We start from the raw sequence: 7,518 nt of genomic DNA on the forward strand, positions 1-7,518 counted from the left end.
TTACCGAATTAAAATTGTATAATAAAAGACGATATTATTAGTAATTAGATATTTGGCAACTGGACATTAATACGATTGCTTTGCTCGTTAATAAGTAACCTTTCCTGTTGTACAACAGAAGCTCTGCGTTCCGTTTTCAATGAAAGGCGTGGAGTTATTTAACATTAATAACTTTTCGATTAACTTCCTTCAACCGACACGTGATGTGAGCTAACACAAACAATATACCAAAATTGTTCCCCGTCTCTGTGGTGAGTGTAAACAGTTTACATTCACAGAATATAGGCTAAGGTCGATGCTTTGTGTTTGACGTAAGATAAGTAGCCAATTTTTAACCTTTGTTCAATGCTTTTTAAAAATTAGACGTGTTATAAGATATAGTGGTAGAGCCCGCTTTAACATTTTCGCATGATGAGCCGGCTCGCGCGGTGTAATATCACGACCACAGAGAAGACGTAAGGTGGGAGCAAATCCGCGTTTCGTCTGATAAGTATAGTGCCGATGATTTTAGTCCCATTTCCTTTCTACCCTTTACTTAAAAGGAAAGAGTAGAAAGGAAAATATGGGATAATAAGACGAACTTATATAAATATATAAGTTCGTCTTCTCCTCTGTCGATTAAAGGTAGGCAACGCATCAACAATTACGGATGTGTATAGGTACCGGTCGCTTCGCCATTTCGGTGGATTCAGGTGCCTACCTGCTCGTCTACCAACTTATGATATAAACAAAATAAATTAATACTGACCGTATAAAAAGTTTTTAAATAAAAGAAAGTTTATTGCAAATGTAATTCTAAATTGAAATTTACGAAGAGATCACGATAAGTAGGGTCCGGCCGATGGCTTTACGAGCTGGTAAAGACGTCGCAACTGTCGGACCTTATCTATGGTTGACCCAACCCTTTTCACGGTCGCTTTCCACCCATTGCCTTGCCTTGCCTTTATATTGAAAACGTTTAAGGGTAACAATGCTCGAACGGTTATTTTATAATCGAATAAAAATAATAAAGGGAATGTAATAAAATGTTTATTTGCCGACACCTATGTCTATACTTCTACACTAATATTATAAAGGGGAAAGATTTGTACTTTTGCATGTATTAAAATAATTCAAAAACTACTGGCCCGATTTCAAAATGTTTTTTATCAGTAAGTAATATAGGCAATGGTTTTTATTTTTTTTAATTTCACGCGAGCGTAGCCGTGAGCAGTTTTAAATCGATTTTTTCACTTTCACCTCCAATTAAGTCTTAATTCACTTCTGTTTTATCTTGGAGTATAAAAAAACGTATTACCCATTCTCGTAATCCCACAGTAAAGGTTGCCCAATTCCGACTGTAAGCCATCATAGCGCCATAATGCGGCGCATTCCAAAAATAAATTAGTAGTACGTTTTATTGCCCTTCTGTTTTGTAATAAACATGAAATGCAATTTATGTTTGTATGTCATAGGATGTTTATGTAACTAAAATAAACTAAGTCGAAATTCTACTTATGTTAACAATTTTATGAAATATTATTGACATGAGGATTATTATTAATGTCAATTAAAATACAAGTAAACTCTACGTATAGGTATTGAATCCGCTCAGATATTGAGGTTTGTGTACAAACAGCAATTAGAACAGAACAGGGCATGTACAGGCGGAAATTGATTATGGACGTTATGTGCCTCGGCTGAGTGTAGACACCATTTGTTGTCTGTGTCTGGAACGATGGGAAGCATTCTCGTTCAGATGCAGACTAGATCTCACTTGTTTTTATTGTGATCCTGTTCGTTTCTATTAAGTACTTTTACGCAATGCAAGCAGAATGGTCGTGTCTAGACATGAAAGTAGCTGGATGAAACTTTTATAATTTTCTACATATCAAACTGAGATTTATTTTCTAGATTTCTAAGATTTAAGATTGTTGCATAGCCATAGTTTAAAAAAGATATCGTTAAGTAGCAAATTTCTCAGTTATTATGCTTCAGAAATAATAAGAAAGTTTCCGATTACTCTCAAACTTTGCTTTTGTTTGTTAACAAAATAAATTAATTAAAATAAGTATCGCGTACAAGTTGTTTGAATTGGAGTCTGGGATAAAAACATAAAGTTTCTATTTGCGCACGATGTACAATTTGGCTTGACCCACTTGTACATCTGCGGCCACCATGCAAACCGCATACTTCGTTTATGTAATTTAGCCATAGAAGATGACGCATTATTTCTAATTGTAATGTAACATTGTACCTACATTCATTAATTGATTTTTCCCATACTTATTACTAGTTAGCCTTTGGTTGGTAGAGATTTTCGAAAGAGTTCCTACATACTATATTGCCTCTACGTATGAAGAAGAGGAAAATTATGGTGTCCTTTAAAATACTAACTATTCATGTGTTTCAAGCTTATTTCGGAGAATTCTGATGATGATGTCAGGGTCCCTATGGTGACTATTCGCGTTATATCGTTTTAAATTAATATTATAGAGTTATATAGCTTAATTAAATTAAATTCCCTAAGCGTGTACGTCTATCAGCTGCCAGGCATGTCTTGACGCAGGCCGGGCGGACAATGCGGTCCGTCAATACCGGACGGCGCGGGTTATTGTGCTCAGGTAGTTAATTGAATCCCAAAATTGAGTTCACGTTATATCGTCGCTATTGTCTTTACGAAATTGGTAAATGTTAGAGCTGAATACGTTTTTAGCTTGATTATATTCTAGTTTAGTTGACGGAGAAATGTCAGGCTTGAATTTTGTGGGTAAATAGTTAATGCCCGTATAACAAAAGTCAACGATTTTAAAAAGACAATAAAAGTATTACCGACAAATAACTTTATGATAAAAAAATATTTTAATGATTCTATTTAATGTAGTTGAGTAGGTCGAGAATGATTTTCGCAATAAGATCAATTCTTTGTATAGAGAACGTACAAAAGGTCTACAGCGAGTCTCGTTTATTATTTTCAAGGAGCGACTTGCAATAGAATACAATCGTAGCGTGAAAATTGCATTAGTAAGTCGATACTTGAAGTCGAAGTCGACGACATGGAATGTATATTGTCTCATTGATTTCTTTAAAAACATTGCAAGAAAAGAACTAAGGAAATGCTATACGTACATAAAGTTCGTATTCAATTTAAATCGTTAAATCCCACACACATCTGGTTATATGTACATGAGGCATGCCTTTTATGTAAGTTTATCGTCACTGCAATTGCTGTTCTTCCTAACTGGACACACAATTTACATTTTAAACAAGTCCTGACTACAGTTTAATATAAATGTTTTCAGAGTGACTACTTCTGTTTCCTAATCGTCAAGCAAGGGTGTCTTGTTATTCAATATGTTCACTTTTACTATAAATAAGCTCTTGAATAATAAACAAACTAGATAATTCTCGCATGATTTTACGTTCTGGACGTTTATTATCAACTGCTACCTAATAAGGTGCAAAGTAAAATTTACAGCTTTTTTAAAGTACTGGTATTTTACAGTAGTTTTTGAAGTATAAGAAAGGTGCTGTTGCCGGCTCTTGGTTTATAATATTTATTCCCAAATATTTACTTAGTACAGTAATATTTATTTTCATTTTAATTTTGAAATATATCTTTTTTATGCATTTAAAAATGTTACATTTAGTTTCGCGTTATTCAAGTAGCAATTTATAGCAATTCTTAACACCGCTGTTACTGCTCGCGGTCGGAGCCACATTGACCTAATTACACCATTTGATTATTGGCATATTAAAATATTTAGGGACAATGTTTTAATAAGAAATATTACAGGCATTATTAAATGTTGCATCAACAAGTGTTAGAAATTTATTAAATCGACAATACAGAAGAAAACACGTGAAATGTGCATACTATTCGATTATCTTCTGAACTTTCCGTGTTTCAAACTCCTTAGACCAAAATATTTTTATGTTTAGTCTAGTTATTGTAGGAAAATATGAAAGTAGCGCCACTACACTATTTCCAGTAATAAGTGCTTTACTTTTAGGCTATTTCCCCAGAAAATACAAGTAGGCTTTACGAAAACTCATAAATATTCTTTATGACATTACACTTCGTTCGCAGCAGCGAGCAAATGAAAATCACGACCTTTTATATGTTATGAAAGGCTGCGGAATAAAATGTTTTAGACATTCCCAAAGGATATATTTGTCGTATTACGTAAATTGAAGGTACAATATGGAGATTATTTTGTTTCATTGATGTCTGGTAGACGGTTTGGTTTTAATACATAAATAAATCATATTTCATTCCTTTTTTAAAATAGAAGGGGGCAAACAAACAGCGGATCGCTTAATGATGATTGGTCCGACGCCCATGAACATTCGCAACGCCAAGTAAACTGCAGATGCGCTGCCGGCCTTTAAGGGAGGAGTACGCTCTTTTCTTGATTTCTAAGATTAATTATAATAAATTTTAAAATTCGCTGTAGTTACAATTATTAATTTCAAAAATTTAGTAAACGACATAACACCGCTTTTTAAAATTCCATACTAAAGGACTACTGTTTATGACTCTAAATGATAGTTAGTCGAATAATGCTCTTTCCGAGACATTCTCTGGTTTTAATTAGCACCCAATCAAGGAAGCTCGAAATATCTGGAGTGAAAATAGAAGCCAAATAGTCTATTAAGATAAAAGGCATTGCCTGTGGCCGGCGCACGTCCACATCAATCCGCTTGTTGTAGAGGCAACTGATGGATTTGCATTTGAGTGTGTCAGACTGACGGATGCAATATCGCAATTAAATCGATTTAAATCTAGGTTAAGGCACTTTACTGAATGAGTTTGCATACCAAATTTAATTCATTTATCTTAAATCCTATACATTTATTGCTTCTTATTTAACTAGTTAGTTCTACTTCGTTGTTGTTTGCCTGTAATTTAATAGATTTTTAATCTACTTAGATTCATAATTGGACTTCATAAACTTGCTTTTTGGTTAATAATATTTATTGTAACAAAAATTATGTAAATTAAATTCCTAAAACATTTTATTTCAATTGAAATACAACTATAACATAGGTATGATTTCAGTTTTAATTAACAATATCTATTTTGAATACTGTCTAGCCAAAAGCGATCTTTGGAAATATTAAATTCGCTACAAAGGGATTGGAAATGTTCAACCGTAAGCCGTCTTCGTTTGCTAGATTGAATACTGCTTCTATAATTCAAACACCAGTCTCCTTAGAGTTTAACTCAAAGAGATGCTGGGAGATATTCATTTGTGTGAGTTATATAAAATTTATGAAAGCAAGAAATCGAGTAAGTAAAAACGCTGCTTACAATTTGTAAGATAATTTTTACTCTTGTCTTTGGTTACTTTTTATTAATACTATTTGTATGAAACTATAGCGGGAAGACACATCAATTTCAAGATTACATTCGGTAGTTGGAACGTAGTTTCTTTAGGTTAGGTAACTCCAAAGTTTTATATAACTGTCCACCCTATGCTCTTATGTCTGGTTATTAATGGTTCCTGGTTGAAGTATTCGTGTTTACAGTGTAAATTGGTGCTTAATATCTAATGTTATTCCATTATTAATTTCGTGTTTAACATTGTTGTACAGTCCACTGTTTCCGTTGCTAATTTCATTACACGACAAAACAGAATATGTGGCGCAACATTCGCGAAATTGGGTCAACAGAAATGTTGGTCTAAAGTTAAATAACAACCATATAGCTAGCTTTTAACATAAGTTTTCCATAAAGATTTTCCATTTTTAACATCAAATGTAAAAAAAATTATTTAAATATTTGTGAATCGGATTTCATGCATAAATTAATAAATTAATAACACGCGTCATTAAGTTACCGGTACGTTCAGTTATTTTCATTTGTCACATATTTAAAAATAATTATAGTACAAGCTCGAGTATCCGTAAATATTATAAACATTTATATTTATTTTATCTGCTGTTCTATTTAATTTTTATGTTTGCGTTACATTTATAGTTAATTATTATTTCGCTAAATATATTAATGAAGGTGCCTACGAATTGTGAGTAATTTGGGTAAAGTTAGTGCCGTGGCCTTTTCTGACTTCCAGTCTTTATTTTATTTATTAAATATACGATGCAAACATTTTCGGATTGATACATTTTATACAGAAGTTTTGGCTAACTGTATTTTTAAGCCCGCTACAGACGTTTAATTCGACTGTTTAAATAAAACTCAACGTGTTTAGCAGGCTTAATACGTTCAGAAATAAACCAATTAAACTCTATTATATGTAAACTATATTTAAAGTTTTTTTTTAAATCTTTACGAAGACTTGATTGTTTTTAATATTTAAAAGTCTAATAACATATTAAATTGAATATATCCAACGACACAGAGACGAAGGAACAATCCTGAGTATCGGAAACACATAAATGACGTTTGAATCGCACCCACGTCCCGGCTTCTCTTCTGGGAGGCATTCGTTTGTACCATTCCTATTCTAGTTGACATTTCTTTAGAAAAGACGTGCTTATAGAAAAATAAGAAACGAAGAATATAAGGAATAAATGCTTGAATGCATATAAAAGATGTGAAATAACTCGCTCAGGGAATACGTTCGAAATTTAAACTATAGAATTATTAAGAAAAGTATCCTTGATTTTTTTTATCTGTTAAGAATATCAGATTTTAGTTTATTACCTATTCATAAACAATGGAAACGAGCAATACACATAATAAAAAAGTTTGAAAGCCTTGCAAAATATTATAATGCCGTGGATAGATGAAATCTTAAATATTCTCAGTTTTTAAGCCAAATATTTTTATACTATAAATATAAAGTTTCACATTCATGAACTGGCAGCTTACGGACTGCAGCTTTATAACCGAGAATTCCTCCGCGCGGATTAAAAAAAAAGCTTAGTAAGTAGCCTATGTGTTTTTCTAGACTATTCTAAGTCTATGCTAAATTTCATCCATATCAGCATCAATTCATTCAAATGAAGTGATTTAATTCGAAATCGATACGCCTTAATGTACCAATAGTAAAATAATACGTTAGTATTATAAATGCGAGAGTTAAATTGAATGGAAAATGCATGGATGTTAGTTTGTAGCCTAAACGGTTGAATGGAATTCGACGAAATTTGGTATCGATGTAGAGGATAGTTTGGAAGAACACAGGCTACTCATTTATATTTTTTTTAATCCAACGCGGATGGAGTCGCGGGCGAAGCTAGTATAAAGATAAGAATATTAAATAAACTTTCCAAAGGAAACTAACATGAATGATGTGAAATGAACAGACGAATCTGCAACCTGCGGGTAATTAGGCTAATGAAGCAGATGTCTGTGTCTCTATTTTTGAATAACTGAAAATGAACTTCTTCAATTTTGTTTTCTATAGAAAGTAACTGCACTCCGTCTTTAGAAATAAAATTACTGGATTTATCAACCACTGCATCAGAGTCGAACATTCACAAAGGGAGACGCTCAGATGACAAAAAAGTAAAAAGTCTAAATCTATATCACTAGCTTTCGCCCGCGACCCCGTACGCGTGGATTAGAAA

This window comes from Papilio polytes, unplaced genomic scaffold (genome assembly GCF_000836215.1).
Source record: "Papilio polytes unplaced genomic scaffold, Ppol_1.0 DF823731.1, whole genome shotgun sequence".
Classification (NCBI taxonomy): Eukaryota; Metazoa; Arthropoda; class Insecta; order Lepidoptera; family Papilionidae; genus Papilio; species Papilio polytes.